Source organism: Bufo gargarizans, chromosome 4 (genome assembly GCF_014858855.1).
Source record: "Bufo gargarizans isolate SCDJY-AF-19 chromosome 4, ASM1485885v1, whole genome shotgun sequence".
Lineage (NCBI taxonomy): Eukaryota > Metazoa > Chordata > Amphibia > Anura > Bufonidae > Bufo > Bufo gargarizans.
The window spans coordinates 529,842,960-529,861,234 of record NC_058083.1 but is presented as its reverse complement, the minus strand read 5'-3'; the positions used below and the strand labels follow the sequence as shown (position 1 = coordinate 529,861,234).

The following is an 18,275-nucleotide window of genomic DNA, read 5'->3' as shown; positions in this document are numbered from 1 at the left end:
TAATTCTGGAGTCAGGCTGAAATTGTGCTGGAAGAAGTCGAGGAGTTTGGGCAACATGTTATCACCATATATGTTTAAAGGGAACCTGTCACCATGATTTTGTGCATAATGCTGGGGACATGGGCTGCTAGATGGCCGCTAGCACATCTGCAGTACCCAGTCCCCATAGCTCTGTGTGCTTTTATTGTGTTAAAAAACAGTTTTGATCAATATGCAAATGAACCTGATATGAGTCCTGTATCCGGAGATGAGTCCAGCGGAAAGGAGGCAAACCACCGCCCTGCGTCCTCTGAATCTCCTCCTTGCTGGCTGATGTCACAGAGCTGGAGCGCCGAAATCTCGCGATGCGCGAGCTAGCGCATGCGCAGTGTCGGCATCATGTTCATTCCCTGTGCTGGCATCAGCACAGGGAACGAACTACGCATGCGCTAGCTCGCGCATCGCGAGATTTCGGCGCTCCAGCTCTGTGACGTCAGCCAGCAAGGAGGAGATTCGGAGGACGCGGGGCGGTGCTGGGCTCCTTTCCGCTGGACTCATCTCCGGTAGAGTTGAGCGAACACCTGGATGTTCGGGTTCGAGAAGTTCGGCCGAACATCCCGGAAATGTTCGGGTTCGGGATCCGAACCCGATCCGAACTTCGTCCCGAACCCGAACCCCATTGAAGTCAATGGGGACCCGAACTTTTCGGCACTAAAAAGGCTGTAAAACAGCCCAGGAAAGAGCTAGAGGGCTGCAAAAGGCAGCAACATGTAGGTAAATCCCCTGCAAACAAATGTGGATAGGGAAATGAATTAAAATAAAAATTAAATAAATAAAAATTAACCAAAATCAATTGGAGAGAGGTTCCATAGCAGAGAATCTGGCTTCCCGTCACCCACCACTGGAACAGTCCATTCTCAGATATTTAGGCCCCGGCACCCAGGCAGAGGAGAGAGGTCCCGTAACAGAGAATCTGTCTTCATGTCAGCAGAGAATTAGTCTGCATGTCATAGCAGAGAATGAGGCTTCACGTCAGCCACCACTGCAACAGTCCATTGGCATATATTTAGGCCCAGCACCCAGGCAGAGGAGGGAGGTCCCGTAACAGAGAATCTGTCTTCATGTCAGCAGAGAATTAGTCTGCATGTCATAGCAGAGAATGAGGCTTCACGTCAGCCACCACTGCAACAGTCCATTGGCATATATTTAGGCCCAGCACCCAGGCAGAGGAGGGAGGTCCCGTAACAGAGAATCTGTCTTCATGTCAGCAGAGAATCAGTCTGCATGTCATAGCAGAGAATGAGGCTTCACGTCAGCCACCACTGCAACAGTCCATTGGCATATATTTAGGCCCAGCACACACACAGGCAGAGGAGAGAGGTCCCGTAACAGAGAATCTGGCTTCATGTCAGCAGAGAATCAGTCTGCATGTCATAGCAGAGAATGAGGCTTCACGTCAGCCACCACTGCAACAGTCCATTGGCATATATTTAGGCCCAGCACACACACAGGCAGAGGAGAGAGGTCCCGTAACAGAGAATCTGGCTTCATGTCAGCAGAGAATCAGTCTGCATGTCATAGCAGAGAATCAGGCTTCACGTCACCCACCACTGCAACAGTCCATTGTCATAAATTTAGGCCCAGCACTAGTGTTGAGCGGCATGTCCCATATTCGAATTCGCGAAATTTTGTGAATATTCGAAAGAATATTCGTAAAATATTCGCGATTATTCAAATTCGTTATTATTTCGCATATGCGATAATTCGAATTTTCGCATCGCATAATACATATGCTATGCAAAATTCACATGTGCGCTAATGAAATCGCCTTACGAAGATTCGCAACTCAATTCAATCACTAATGTATGAATGCAATGCCCTTTGCCTCTGTTCTGGGACAAGTGTAGATATTCGCATGTGCGCTAATAAAATCGCCTTACGAAGATTCGCACCTCAATCACTTTCTAGGGAATGTGAGACTTTTGGGAATCAATCGAGATACAGTGGGGGGTGATGACAGTAGTTGACAGAGTACAGATCAATGTAATCTGTAAGGTGGAAAGTAAAATAAAAAATACGAATATTCGTAAATCGAATTTTACGAAGTTCTACGTATTCGCGAATATGGTGCTATACTATATGAATGCACAGGCCTTTGCCTCTCTGTTCTGGGGACAAGTGTAGATATTTGCATTTGCGTTAATAAAATCGCCTTACGAAGATTCGCAGCTCAATTCAATCACTAATGTATGAATGCAAAGCCCTTTGCCTCTGTTCTGGGACAAGTGTAGATATTCGCATGTGCGCTAATAAAATCGCCTTACGAAGATTCGCAACTCAATTCACTAATGTATGAATGCAAAGCCCTTTGCCTCTGTTCTGGGACGTGCCGATATTCGCATGTGCGCTAATAAAATCGCCTTACGAAGATTCGCGCCTCAATCACTTTCTAGGCAATGTGAGTAAGATCTGAGCTGTTGGACCTTTGGGAAACAATCAATTATATGTGTACTGTAATTTTGTGGGGGGGGGGAAAAAAACAAAAAACGAATATTCGTTTTTACGAATATATAGCACTATATTCGAAATATTCGCGAAATCGCGAAGTTGCGATATTCGCGAAAAAAATTTGCTTTTCGAATATTCGCGCTCAACACTACCCAGCACCCAGGCAGAGGAGAGAGGTCCCGTAACAGAGAATCTGTCTTCATGTCAGCAGAGAATTAGTCTGCATGTCATAGCAGAGAATGAGGCTTCACGTCAGCCACCACTGCAACAGTCCATTGGCATATATTTAGGCCCAGCACCCAGGCAGAGGAGGGAGGTCCCGTAACAGAGAATCTGTCTTCATGTCAGCAGAGAATCAGTCTGCATGTCATAGCAGAGAATCAGGCTTCACGTCAGCCACCACTGCAACAGTCCATTGGCATATATTTAGGCCCAGCACCCAGGCAGAGGAGGGAGGTCCCGTAACAGAGAATCTGTCTTCATGTCAGCAGAGAATTAGTCTGCATGTCATAGCAGAGAATGAGGCTTCACGTCAGCCACCACTGCAACAGTCCATTGGCATATATTTAGGCCCAGCACACACACAGGCAGAGGAGAGAGGTCCCGTAACAGAGAATCTGGCTTCATGTCAGCAGAGAATCAGTCTGCATGTCATAGCAGAGAATGAGGCTTCACGTCAGCCACCACTGCAACAGTCCATTGGCATATATTTAGGCCCAGCACACACACAGGCAGAGGAGAGAGGTCCCGTAACAGAGAATCTGTCTTCATGTCAGCAGAGAATTAGTCTGCATGTCATAGCAGAGAATGAGGCTTCACGTCAGCCACCACTGCAACAGTCCATTGGCATATATTTAGGCCCAGCACCCAGGCAGAGGAGGGAGGTCCCGTAACAGAGAATCTGTCTTCATGTCAGCAGAGAATCAGTCTGCATGTCATAGCAGAGAATCAGGCTTCACGTCAGCCACCACTGCAACAGTCCATTGGCATATATTTAGGCCCAGCACCCAGGCAGAGGAGGGAGGTCCCGTAACAGAGAATCTGTCTTCATGTCAGCAGAGAATTAGTCTGCATGTCATAGCAGAGAATGAGGCTTCACGTCAGCCACCACTGCAACAGTCCATTGGCATATATTTAGGCCCAGCACACACACAGGCAGAGGAGAGAGGTCCCGTAACAGACAATCTGGCTTCATGTCAGCAGAGAATCAGTCTGCATGTCATAGCAGAGAATGAGGCTTCACGTCAGCCACCACTGCAACAGTCCATTGGCATATATTTAGGCCCAGCACACACACAGGCAGAGGAGAGAGGTCCCGTAACAGAGAATCTGTCTTCATGTCAGCAGAGAATTAGTCTGCATGTCATAGCAGAGAATGAGGCTTCACGTCAGCCACCACTGCAACAGTCCATTGGCATATATTTAGGCCCAGCACCCAGGCAGAGGAGGGAGGTCCCGTAACAGAGAATCTGTCTTCATGTCAGCAGAGAATTAGTCTGCATGTCATAGCAGAGAATGAGGCTTCACGTCACCCACCACTGCAACAGTCCATTGGCATATATTTAGGCCTAGCACACAGGCAGAGCAGAGAGGTCCCGTAACAGACAATCTGGCTTCATGTCAGCAGAGAATCAGTCTTCATATCATAGCAGAGAATCAGGCTTCACGTCAGCCACCAATGCAACAGTCCATTGTCAGATATTTAGGCCCAGCACCCAGGCAGAGGAGAGAGGTCCCGTAACAGACAATCAGGCTTCACGTCAGCCACCACTGCAACAGTCCATTGGCATATATTTAGGCCCAGCACCCAGGCAGAGGAGAGAGGTCCCGTAACAGAGAATCTGGCTTCATGTCAGCAGAGAATCAGTCTGCATGTCATAGCAGAGAATGAGGCTTCACGTCAGCCACCACTGCAACAGTCCATTGGCATATATTTAGGCCCAGCACACACACAGGCAGAGGAGAGAGGTCCCGTAACAGAGAATCTGTCTTCATGTCAGCAGAGAATCAGTCTGCATGTCATAGCAGAGAATGAGGCTTCACGTCAGCCACCACTGCAACAGTCCATTGGCATATATTTAGGCCCAGCACCCAGGCAGAGGAGGGAGGTCCCGTAACAGAGAATCTGGCTTCATGTCAGCAGAGAATCAGTCTGCATGTCATAGCAGAGAATGAGGCTTCACGTCAGCCACCACTGCAACAGTCCATTGGCATATATTTAGGCCCAGCACACACACAGGCAGAGGAGAGAGGTCCCGTAACAGAGAATCTGTCTTCATGTCAGCAGAGAATTAGTCTGCATGTCATAGCAGAGAATGAGGCTTCACGTCAGCCACCACTGCAACAGTCCATTGGCATATATTTAGGCCCAGCACCCAGGCAGAGGAGGGAGGTCCCGTAACAGAGAATCTGTCTTCATGTCAGCAGAGAATTAGTCTGCATGTCATAGCAGAGAATGAGGCTTCACGTCACCCACCACTGCAACAGTCCATTGGCATATATTTAGGCCTAGCACACAGGCAGAGGAGAGAGGTCCCGTAACAGACAATCTGGCTTCATGTCAGCAGAGAATCAGTCTGCATGTCATAGCAGAGAATGAGGCTTCACGTCACCCACCACTGCAACAGTCCATTGGCATATATTTAGGCCTAGCACACAGGCAGAGCAGAGAGGTCCCGTAACAGACGATCTGGCTTCATGTCAGCAGAGAATCAGTCTGCATGTCATAGCAGAGAATGAGGCTTCACGTCACCCACCACTGCAACAGTCCATTGGCATATATTTAGGCCTAGCACACAGGCAGAGCAGAGAAGTCCCGTAACAGACAATCTGGCTTCATGACAGCAGAGAATCAGTCTGCATGTCATAGCAGAGAATGAGGCTTCACGTCACCCACCACTGCAACAGTCCATTGGCATATATTTAGGCCTAGCACACAGGCAGAGCAGAGAGGTCCCGTAACAGACGATCTGGCTTCATGTCAGCAGAGAATCAGTCTGCATGTCATAGCAGAGAATGAGGCTTCACGTCACCCACCACTGCAACAGTCCATTGGCATATATTTAGGCCTAGCACACAGGCAGAGCAGAGAGGTCCCGTAACAGACAATCTGGCTTCATGACAGCAGAGAATCAGTCTGCATGTCATAGCAGAGAATGAGGCTTCACGTCACCCACCACTGCAACAGTCCATTGGCATATATTTAGGCCTAGCACACAGGCAGAGCAGAGAGGTCCCGTAACAGACAATCTGGCTTCATGACAGCAGAGAATCAGTCTGCATGTCATAGCAGAGAATGAGGCTTCACGTCACCCACCACCGCAACAGTCCATTGGCATATATTTAGGCCTAGCACACAGGCAGAGCAGAGAGGTCCCGTAACAGACAATCTGGCTTCATGTCAGCAGAGAATCAGTCTGCATGTCATAGCAGAGAATGAGGCTTCACGTCAGCCACCACTGCAACAGTCCATTGGCATATATTTAGGCCTAGCACACAGGCAGAGCAGAGAGGTCCCGTAACAGACAATCTGGCTTCATGTCAGCAGAGAATCAGTCTGCATGTCATAGCAGAGAATCAGGCTTCACGTCAGCCACCACTGCAACAGTCCATTGTCATAAATTTAGGCCCAGCACCCAGGCAGAGGAGAGAGGTCCCGTAACAGACAATCTGGCTTCATGTCAGCAGAGAATTAGTCTGCATGTCATAGCAGAGAATCAGGCTTCATGTCAGCCACCACTGCAACAGTCCATTGGCATATATTTAGGCCTAGCACACAGGCAGAGGAGAGGTTCATTCAACTTTGGGTAGCCTCGCAATATAATGGTAAAATGAAAATAAAAATAGGATTGAATGAGGAAGTGCCCTGGAGTCCAATAATATATGGTTATGGGGAGGTAGTTAATGTCTAATCTGGACAAGGGACGGACAGGTCCTGTGGGATCCATGCCTGGTTCATTTTTATGAACGTCAGCTTGTCCACATTGGCTGTAGACAGGCGGCTGCGTTTGTCTGTAATGACGCCCCCTGCCGTGCTGAATACACGTTCAGACAAAACGCTGGCTGCCGGGCAGGCCAGCACCTCCAAGGCATAAAAGGCTAGCTCTGGCCACGTGGACAATTTAGAGACCCAGAAGTTGAATGGGGCCGAACCATCAGTCAGTACGTGGAGGGGTGTGCACACGTACTGTTCCACCATGTTAGTGAAATGTTGCCTCCTGCTAACACGTTGCGTATCAGGTGGTGGTGCAGTTAGCTGTGGCGTGTTGACAAAAGTTTTCCACATCTCTGCCATGCTAACCCTGCCCTCAGAGGAGCTGGCCGTGACACAGCTGCCTTGGCGACCTCTTGCTCCTCCTCTGCCTTGGCCTTGGGCTTCCACTTGTTCCCCTGTGACATTTGGGAATGCTCTCAGTAGCGCGTCTACCAACGTGCGCTTGTACTCGCGCATCTTCCTATCACGCTCCAGTGCAGGAAGTAAGGTGGGCACATTGTCTTTGTAGCGTGGATCCAGCAGGGTGGCAACCCAGTAGTCCGCACAGGTTAAAATGTGGGCAACTCTGCTGTCGTTGCGCAGGCACTGCAGCATGTAGTCGCTCATGTGTGCCAGGCTGCCCAGGGTTAAGGACAAGCTGTCCTCTGTGGGAGGCGTATCGTCATCGTCCTGCCTTTCCCCCCAGCCACGCACCAGTGATGGACCCGAGCTGCGTTGGGTGCCACCCCGCTGTGACCATGCTTCATCCTCATCCTCCTCCACCTCCTCCTCATCCTCGTCCTCCTCGTCCTCCAGTAGTGGGCCCTGGCTGGCCACATTTGTACCTGGCCTCTGCTGTTGCCAAAAACCTCCCTCTGAGTCACTTCGAAGAGACTGGCCTGAAAGTGCTAAAAATGACCCCTCTTCCTCCTCCTCCTCCTCCTCCTGGGCCACCTCCTCTTCCATCATCGCCCTAAGTGTTTTCTCAAGGAGACATAGAAGTGGTATTGTAACGCTGATAACGGTGTCATCGCCACTGGCCATGTTGGTGGAGTACTCGAAACAGCGCAACAGGGCACACAGGTCTCGCATGGAGGCCCAGTCATTGGTGGTGAAGTGGTGCTGTTCTGTAGTGCGACTGACCCGTGCGTGCTGCAGCTGAAACTCCACTATGGCCTGCTGCTGCTCGCACAGTCTGTCCAGCATGTGCAAGGTGGAGTTCCACCTGGTGGGCACGTCGCATATGAGGCGGTGAGCGGGAAGGCCGAAGTTACGCTGTAGCGCAGACAGGCGAGCAGCAGCAGGATGTGAACGCCGGAAGCGCGAACAGACGGCCCGCACTTTATGCAGCAGCTCTGACATGTCGGGGTAGTTGTGAATGAACTTCTGCACCACCAAATTCAGCACATGCGCCAAGCAAGGGATGTGCGTCAAATTGGCTAGTCCCAGAGCTGCAACGAGATTTCGCCCATTATCACACACCACCAGGCCGGGCTTGAGGCTCACCGGCAGCAACCACTCGTCGGTCTGTTGTTCAATACCCCGCCACAACTCCTGTGCGGTGTGGGCCCTGTCCCCCAAACATATGAGTTTCAGAATGGCCTGCTGACGTTTACCCCGGGCTGTGCTGAAGTTGGTGGTGAAGGTGTGTGGCTGACTGGATGAGCAGGTGGAAGAAGAGGAGGAGGAAGCCGAGAAGGAGGAGGTGGCAACAGGAGGCAAAGAATGTTGCCCTGCGATCCTTGGCGGCGGAAGGACGTGCGCCAAACAGCTCTCCGCCTGGGGCCCAGCTGCCACTACATTTACCCAGTGTGCAGTTAGGGAGATATAGCGTCCCTGGCCGTGCTTACTGGTCCACGTATCTGTGGTTAGGTGGACCTTGCCACAGATGGCGTTGCGCAGTGCACACTTGATTTTATCGGATACTTGGTTGTGCAGGGAAGGCACGGCTCTCTTGGAGAAGTAGTGCCGGCTGGGAACAACATACTGTGGGACAGCAAGCGACATGAGCTGTTTGAAGCTGTCTGTGTCCACCAGCCTAAATGACAGCATTTCATAGGCCAGTAGTTTAGAAATGCTGGCATTCAGGGCCAGGGATCGAGGGTGGCTAGGTGGGAATTTACGCTTTCTATCAAATGTTTGTGAGATGGAGAGCTGAACGCTGGCGTGTGACATGGTTGAGATGCTTGGTGACGGAGGTGGTGGTGGTGGTGTTGGTGGTACATCCCCTGTTTGCTGGGCGGCAGGTGCCAACGTTCCTCCAGAGGCGGAGGAAGAGGCCGAGGCGGCAGCAGCAGAATAGGCCGAGGCGGCAGCAGCAGAAGAGGTAGCAGGGGGAGCCTGAGTGACTTCCTTGGTTTTAAGGTGTTTACTCCACTGCAGTTCATGCTTTGCATGCAGGTGCCTGGTCATGCAGGTTGTGCTCAGGTTCAGAACGTTAATGCCTCGCTTCAGGCTCTGATGGCACAGCGTGCAAACCACTCGGGTCTTGTCGTCAGCACATTGTTTGAAGAAGTGCCATGCCAGGGAACTCCTTGAAGCTGCCTTTGGGGTGCTCGGTCCCAGATGGCGGCGGTCAGTAGCAGGCGGAGTCTCTTGGCAGCGGGTGTTGTGCTTTTGCCCACTGCTCCCTCTTTTGCTACGCTGTTGGCTCGGTCTCACCACTGCCTCTTCCTCCGAACTGTGAAAGTCAGTGGCACGAGCTTCATTCCATGTGGGGTCTAGGACCTCATCGTCCCCTGCATCGTCTTCCACCCAGTCTTGATCCCTGACCTCCTGTTCAGTCTGCACACTGCAGAAAGACGCAGCAGTTGGCACCTGTGTTTCGTCATCATCAGAGACATGCTGAGGTGGTATTCCCATGTCCTCATCATCAGGAAACATAAGTGGTTGTGCGTCAGTGCATTCTATGTCTTTCACCGCTGGGGAAGGGCTAGGTGGATGCCCTTGGGAAACCCTGCCAGCGGAGTCTTCAAACAGCATAAGAGACTGCTGCATAACTTGAGGCTGAGACAGTTTCCCTGGTATGCATGGGGGTGATGTGACAGACTGATGGGGTTGGTTTTCAGGCGCCATCTGTGCGCTTTCTGCAGAAGACTGGGTGGGAGATAATGTGAACGTGCTGGATCCACTGTCGGCCACCCAATTGACTAATGCCTGTACCTGCTCAGGCCTTACCATCCTTAGAACGGCATTGGGCCCCACCATATATCGCTGTAAATTCTGGCGGCTACTGGGACCTGAGGTAGTTGGTACACTAGGACGTGTGGATGTGGCAGAACGGCCACGTCCTCTCCCAGCACCAGAGGGTCCACTAACACCACCACGACCATGTCCACGTCCGCGTCCCTTACTAGATGTTTTTCTCATTGTTATGGTTCACCACAACAACAAATATATTATTTGGCCCAATGTATTGTATTCAAATTCAGCGGGATATAAATTTGAGGCCTAGTATTTAGGCGCTGGGTGACAGGTATGGGTTTAGTGACAGAATTAGACTTGGAAATGCACAGTAGCGGGTGTGTGAAGTTATTCTGAATGTCCCTATGTGCACCTTCAATATGATCTACCCTTTTAGGGATAGATTTCAAATAGCTCTGATATAGCAGAAACCACTAAATTATGAAATTGCTAAATTGGGAATTGTATTTCAACCCAGAACAAGAAATGTGCTTGAACGGACACTAAATAACTCGCCCAGCTACAGCACTAAGGACAGATTTAGCTGGATATAAATTTGAGGCCTAGTATTTAGGCGCTGGCTGACCGGTATGGATTTAGTGACAGAATTAGACTTGGAAATGCACAGTAGCGGGTGTGTGAAGTTATTCTGAATGACCCTATGTGCACCTTCAATATGATCTACCCTTTTAGGGATAGATTTCAAATAGCTCTGATATAGCAGAAACCACTAAATTATGAAATTGCTAAATTGGGAATTGTATTTCAACCCAGAACAAAAAATGTGCTTTGACGGACACTAAATAACTTTCCCAGCCACAACAGGACAGCGTTAACGAGAGATTTAGCAGGATATAAATTTGAGGCCTAGTATTTAGGCGCTGGGTGACAGGTATGGGTTTAGTGACAGAATTAGACTTAGAAATACACAGTAGCGGGTGTGTGTGAAGTTATTCTGAATGACCCAATGTGCACCTTGAATATTATATACCCTTTTAGGGATAGATTTCAAATAGCTCTGATATAGCAGAAACCACTAAATTATGAAATTGCTAAATTGGGAATTGTATTTCAACCCAGAACAAGAAATGTGCTTTGACGGACACTAAATAACTTTCCCAGCCACAACAGGACAGCGTTAACGAGAGATTTAGCAGGATATAAATTTGAGGCCTAGTATTTAGGCGCTGGGTGACAGGTATGGGTTTAGTGACAGAATTAGACTTGGAAATACACAGTAGCGGGTGTGTGTGAAGTTATTCTGAATGACCCAATGTGCACCTTGAATATTATATACCCTTTTAGGGATAGATTTCAAATAGCTCTGATATAGCAGAAACCACTAAATTATGAAATTGCTAAATTGGGAATTGTATTTCAACCCAGAACAAGAAATGTGCTTGAACGGACACTAAATAACTCGCCCAGCTACAGCACTAGGGACAGATTTAGCTGGATATAAATTTGAGGCCTAGTATTTAGGCGCTGGGTGACAGGTATGGGTTTAGTGACAGAATTAGACTTGGAAATGCACAGTAGCGGGTGTGTGTGAAGTTATTCTGAATGTCCCTATGTGCACCTTCAATATGATCTACCCTTTTAGGGATAGATTTCAAATAGCTCTGATATAGCAGAAACCACTAAATTATGAAATTGCTAAATTGGGAATTGTATTTCAACCCAGAACAAAAAATGTGCTTTGACGGACACTAAATAACTTTCCCAGCCACAACAGGACAGCGTTAACGAGAGATTTAGCAGGATATAAATTTGAGGCCTAGTATTTAGGCGCTGGGTGACAGGTATGGGTTTAGTGACAGAATTAGACTTGGAAATACACAGTAGCGGGTGTGTGTGAAGTTATTCTGAATGACCCAATGTGCACCTTGAATATTATATACCCTTTTAGGGATAGATTTCAAATAGCTCTGATATAGCAGAAACCACTAAATTATGAAATTGCTAAATTGGGAATTGTATTTCAACCCAGAACAAGAAATGTGCTTGAACGGACACTAAATAACTCGCCCAGCTACAGCACTAAGGACAGATTTAGCTGGATATAAATTTGAGGCCTAGTATTTAGGCGCTGGGTGACCGGTATGGATTTAGTGACAGAATTAGACTTGGAAATACACAGTAGCGGGTGTGTGTGAAGTTATTCTGAATGACCCAATGTGCACCTTGAATATTATATACCCTTTTAGGGATAGATTTCAAATAGCTCTGATATAGCAGAAACCACTAAATTATGAAATTGCTAAATTGGGAATTGTATTTCAACCCAGAACAAAAAATGTGCTTTGACGGACACTAAATAACTTTCCCAGCCACAACAGGACAGCGTTAACGAGAGATTTAGCAGGATATAAATTTGAGGCCTAGTATTTAGGCGCTGGGTGACAGGTATGGGTTTAGTGACAGAATTAGACTTAGAAATACACAGTAGCGGGTGTGTGTGAAGTTATTCTGAATGACCCAATGTGCACCTTGAATATTATATACCCTTTTAGGGATAGATTTCAAATAGCTCTGATATAGCAGAAACCACTAAATTATGAAATTGCTAAATTGGGAATTGTATTTCAACCCAGAACAAGAAATGTGCTTGAACGGACACTAAATAACTCGCCCAGCTACAGCACTAACGACAGATTTAGCTGGATATGAATTTGAGGCCTAGTATTTAGGCGCTGGGTGACAGGTATGGGTTTAGTGACAGAATTAGACTTGGAAATACACAGTAGCGGGTGTGTGTGAAGTTATTCTGAATGACCCAATGTGCACCTTGAATATTATATACCCTTTTAGGGATAGATTTCAAATAGCTCTGATATAGCAGAAACCACTAAATTATGAAATTGCTAAATTGGGAATTGTATTTCAACCCAGAACAAGAAATGTGCTTGAACGGACACTAAATAACTCGCCCAGCTACAGCACTAAGGACAGATTTAGCTGGATATAAATTTGAGGCCTAGTATTTAGGCGCTGGGTGACAGGTATGGGTTTAGTGACAGAATTAGACTTGGAAATGCACAGTAGCGGGTGTGTGAAGTTATTCTGAATGTCCCTATGTGCACCTTCAATATGATCTACCCTTTTAGGGATAGATTTCAAATAGCTCTGATATAGCAGAAACCACTAAATTATGAAATTGCTAAATTGGGAATTGTATTTCAACCCAGAACAAGAAATGTGCTTGAACGGACACTAAATAACTCGCCCAGCTACAGCACTAAGGACAGATTTAGCTGGATATAAATTTGAGGCCTAGTATTTAGGCGCTGGGTGACAGGTATGGGTTTAGTGACAGAATTAGACTTGGAAATGCACAGTAGCGTGTGTGTGAAGTTATTCTGAATGTCCCTATGTGCACCTTCAATATGATCTACCCTTTTAGGGATAGATTTCAAATAGCTCTGATATAGCAGAAACCACTAAATTTTTAAATTGCTAAATTGGGAATTGTATTTCAACCCAGAACAAAAAATGTGCTTTGACGGACACTAAATAACTTTCCCAGCCACAACAGGACAGCGGTAACGAGAGATTTAGCGGGATATAAATTTGAGGCCTAGTATTTAGGCGCTGGGTGACCGGTATGGATTTAGTGACAGAATTAGACTGGGATATGGCCAAAAAATAACCACACTATTGCTGGTTAAATGCACTTGGTGATGGGCGCAGCTTGCCCCTGATGTAGTATATGGCCAAAAAATGAACAGACTATTGCTGGTTAAATGCACTTGGTGACGGGCGCAGCTTGCCCCTGATTTAGTATATGGCCAAAAAATGAACAGACTATTGCTGGTTAAATGCACTTGGTGTGATAGCTTGACCAACCACACTACTGAGGGTTAAATGCACTTGGTGACGGGCGCAGCTTGCCCCTGATGTAGTATATGGCCAAAAAATAAACAGACTATTGCTGGTTAAATGCACTTGGTGTGACAGCTTCACCCTGATGTAGGCTTTAGCCAAAAAACAAACGCACCATTGAGGGTTAAATGCACTTGGTGACAGGCGCAGCTTGCCCCTGATGTAGTATATGGCCAAAAAATAAACAGACTATTGCTGGTTAAATGCACTTGGTGTGACAGCTTCACCCTGATGTAGGCTTTAGCCAAAAAACAACCACACCATTGAGGGTTAAATGCACTTGGTCGCAGCTTGTGCTGGCGCACCACAAGACACAAAATGGCCGCCGATCACCCCAGAAAAATGTGACTGACAAACGGTCTGGGCAGCCTAAAAACAGTGAGCAATTGAGGATCAGCAGCTCAATGATCCACAGCTGCAGATCGATCAGTTAATCAAGTCCTTTGGAGGAGTTAATCTGCCTAATCTCGCCCTACTGTCGCAGCCGCAACCTCTCCCTACGCTAATCAGAGCAGAGTGACGGGCGGCGCTATGTGACTCCAGCTTAAATAGAGGCTGGGTCACATGGTGCTCTGGCCAATCACAGCCATGCCAATAGTAGGCATGGCTGTGATGGCCTCTTGGGGCAAGTAGTATGACGCTTGTTGATTGGCTGCTTTGCAGCCTTTCAAAAAGCGCCAAGAAAGCGTCACAAAAGCGCGAAGAAAGCGACGAACACCGAACCCGAACCCGGACTTTTACGAAAATGTCCGGGTTCGGGTCCGTGTCACGGACACCCCAAAATTCGGTACGAACCCGAACTATACAGTTCGAGTTCGCTCATCCCTAATCTCCGGCTACAGGACTCATATCAGGTCATTTGCATATCAATCAAAACAGGTTTTTAACACAATAAAAGCGCAGAGAGCTCTGGGGACTGGGTACTGCAGATGTGCTAGCGGCTATCTAGCAGCCCATGTCCCCAGCTCTATGAGCAAAATCATGGTGACAGGTTTCCTTTAAATCCTGTCCCGGGGGAAAATATTGGTTGTCACAAAGAGGTTTCTTGCCATGTGAAGGCAGCTGATTCACTGTTTGAAGATATTTGAGGAATTAACAGTGTTTAAACAGGTTTCTGAATCTGTCAATCATCACAAAAACGTTATGTTATGTAGCTGACTGACATTAGCGATGGGCCAATGTCAGCACTACATATCAGTGTGTTTTATAACTTCCTGCCGGCCGCTGCCGTTCTCTTAAAATAAAGACTTATAATATGCTAATGAGCCTCTTCAGGGGTGTAACGATCGCGGTGCGACAGCGACCAGGGGTGGAGGGGGGGCATGGGTGTGGCTGGAGGTGGGATATGGGCGTGGCTGAAGACGGGGCATGGGTGGGGCCTGTAAGGGGGCCCTCCCTCCCTTCTGTTCGGGTTTGGCTTGAAGAAAAGGTGGCAACCCTAGTGTAGATACTACCGATATTATATCCTAGTGACTGCAGGACCTTTGATGATGTCATGGTCATGTGATCAGTCACATGAGGGGAGGAGTAAAGCAGTGGAGGTTTTTCACTGTTCAGCACTTCCTGACATGCGACCAGTGTGACGTCATCGCAGGTCCTGCAGCCCCAGGAGGTGAGATCTGCAGGTCCGTTATTGGACTTGGTTCTGGGTTTATTAGAATGGAGCGGTTCTATAGGTGATATATAGCAGGTCCAGCCAGCAGGGGGCAGCACCGGCCATAGTCTCTGCTCACAGGAGGGGAGTTCTCCTCAGACATGTCTGCTCTCCCCCTGGAATATTAGGAGACCCCCAGACCCCTGTAAGAGGGGCTGTTCTCCTGGATTAGAGGGGTCTTCCATCACACAATGTTCTGTGATATCAATAGGATATGGAGTCAGTGTGTGATCAGTGGGGACAACCTCTTCTAGATGAAGGGGCTGCAGCGCTGTGTCCTCTCCTCACTGTCCCTGCACAGCGGAGGCCGGAGCTCTAATGAGCAGTGACTGTGGAGGAGATTCAGCAGTAAAGCAGCTCTGCAGCCCCTTCATTCTCAGGATTAGTGGGGTCCTGATAGAGACGAGCCCCCACCTACCACACACTGATGACCAGTAGGGTTGCCCCCCGGCCGGTATCTCATCGGCCAAGCCGGTAATTTAGTGCCTCTGCTGGTAATTTTTTCTACCAGCAATAATAATTACCAGTATTTTTCTACTAATGAGCGCTGCCATTGTGAGGGGCCAATAGCACAGCCTTTAACCCCCCCCCCCCCCCCCCACACACTTGTGTTAAGAACAGAACTCCCCTCCTCCATTTGATAGTGCTGTCCCCTTAGTGCCCCCTCACAATAGTGCTGTCCCCTTAAAATAATGTTGTTTTTTTTGGGAGGATTATTGGATTGCTTCATGAGAGGGAGAATAAAGCGTATGAGTTGCGGTTATTAGATAAGACTGTCCTTCTGGAATAAAGAGAACGCCGCTGGGGTTAAATGATGACATTTCCATCTTAAAGGGGTTGTGCAGGGGTTTTATATGGAAGACCTTTCCTCAGGATAGGTCATCAGTATCAGATCTGTGAAGGTCCGACCCCCGGCCCCCCGCCAATCAGCTGTATGAAGAGGAGGCAGCGCTCCATGTGAGTGTCACCTCCTCTTCATTAGACTGCCCGTTGTCTCGGAGGAGCAGTATAATTACTAGAACTCGCTCCATAAACTTGAATGAAGCAAGTAATTGTAATCGCACTACACCGCGCTACAGGGGAGACGATGGGCAGCGTAATACAGAGGAAGCAGGGCTCGCATGGGGCACAGCCTCCTCTATAACCAGCTGGTCAGCGGGGGGCAGGTGTCGGACCCCCACCGGTCAGATATTGATGTCAATAAAAAAATACATATAAAAAAAAATAGGAGTTTAGTAGGATACCCTGAGGGTGAAACTCAGAGGGGGGGAGGGGAGAAGGGCGCCAACAGGATAGAATAAGGTACCTGGAGGAGGATGGATGTGGAAAACTAAAAGCAATCTCTTATAGATGTAAAATAATTACAAAAGATATAATAATAAAACAATAATTTTGGGGAAGGCGCCTGAACACTCCCTAATCACACACAGGGAATGTACATAGAAGGGATATACCAGGACATTTTGCACAGGTGCTTGATGGGGACCCAACACTTCTTCTATTTCAAAGTTCTTTTTATTGTGAATGAAGTAAAGCACTAGAAGAGCAGAACATCGGTACAACTGTCTTATAGGTTACATCTTGAGTTAGCAGTAACAGAAGTATATATTCCAACCGCAAGATCCGAAAAAGAGGCATCTATATCGTAAAACAGGAGAGCTGGATATTGATGTGTAAATAATACCTTCTGTAAACAGAACTAGATAGGTGGACAACGTAGACCATTATTCAGTGATCGATGGATAGCAGTACTAGGCCAGAACATTATGTTCTAATCGGAGGGAAGGGGAGGAACGAGAAGGAAAGTGAGGGGGGGGGGGGGGGGGTGGGGGTGAGAGCTACTTCTATATGACTCTTTACCAACAGATTCCTGTAACTGTGGACCAGCAGAAGGAGTGTGAGGAGGTAATCAGCAGATCATATTGATTGGAAGGGCATGTACGTCTGTCTTTGTGATAGCAAAACTGTGAGTCTTAGGGAACCAACACCTCTTTGTCTGACTCTAATTGAGTGGGGGCCACAATCTTATCAGCGCCTCTGTAGAAATGAGATTATGAAATAAACCTCCCAGGCTGTGAGCTCTGCGCTGCGATTGGCCGGCGCTACAGCCTAGGAGGAGGAGACGCCCAGCAGAACAAGGGCAGTCTCCGCCTACTATAACTTACTGAGCGAAGATACCGGAGGACATAACGGGAGAGCGGAGCGGCGCCCAGGGATAATAGTAAGTGCAGTGAGATCACTGGGCGCCGCTGTATATGTCAGGATTCTTAGTTCACAATGTTTTTCAAGGTGGAAGTTCCTCTTTAAGGTAAGCCCAAACATAACAGTTCCTTCTCAGACTGTACAAAGAAGCACTGCCATTATGCAAACCTTTTTTGAAAACTCAGGTTCACTTTAAACACAGTCCTGAGACCAAATGTGAGTCATTACACTGGAAAACATTCAAATTCTCAAAGGCAGCAGAAAGCATGTCAGATCAAGTGTCTGTGACCTTCCTATCAGTCATCCCATTATTAAAGACATTTACAGTAAAAATAAGATGAGCTCTGTCTGCTGTATGTGGTAGACTGCGATGTGTGTCCTGTGTAACACTGTATTCACTGTACAGCAGGAGGCCGGCTGACTGATTTATTATGGTCACCAGTCTGGTATGTATAAGACACCTCAAGAGCTAAGTCACCTCCGTTGTACAATATTGGTAGTCTTTTGTCATTCTTAATTTGTGAGACACTTTAGTTCATGTAAGGATTGCTCCCAATCCTCCTTCTTTCCCTCAGGTTCCTTACGTACAGGATTCCTTTTTAGAGCCAATGGTCATTTCCATCAAGGACCCACCAAGGATGGAGAAGGACAGAGACCTCATGGTTGCGAGGATATTAGACCTCACCCTGGAAATCATCTCCTTGATAACTGGAGAGGTGAGAGTCTCACATGACATCTCTCTTATCTCTAGTAATAAACCAGGGAAATGTCTGGAAAGGTGAAGGATTCTTAGAATCTCTGTAGTGATCGGCGTCTCCCCATACACAGGATTACACAGTAGTGAAGAAGTCGTCTGGTGAGTGTGTGACACCCCGTGTGTCAGGAGGACGGAGC

General features: G+C 47.8%; 1 protein-coding gene and 1 long non-coding RNA gene across 2 annotated transcripts in view; both read left to right on the top strand.

Annotated features, from left to right (window-relative positions):
* Positions 1–18,275, top strand: part of LOC122934737 (oocyte zinc finger protein XlCOF22-like) — a 676,648-nt gene that overhangs the window by 68,211 nt on the left and 590,162 nt on the right. The window lies entirely within an intron of this gene.
* LOC122934877 lies at positions 15,113–18,265 on the top strand. Its single transcript, XR_006388734.1, has 3 exons — positions 15,113–15,137; positions 17,957–18,097; positions 18,210–18,265. It is a non-coding gene; the product is annotated as an uncharacterized LOC122934877 (long non-coding RNA).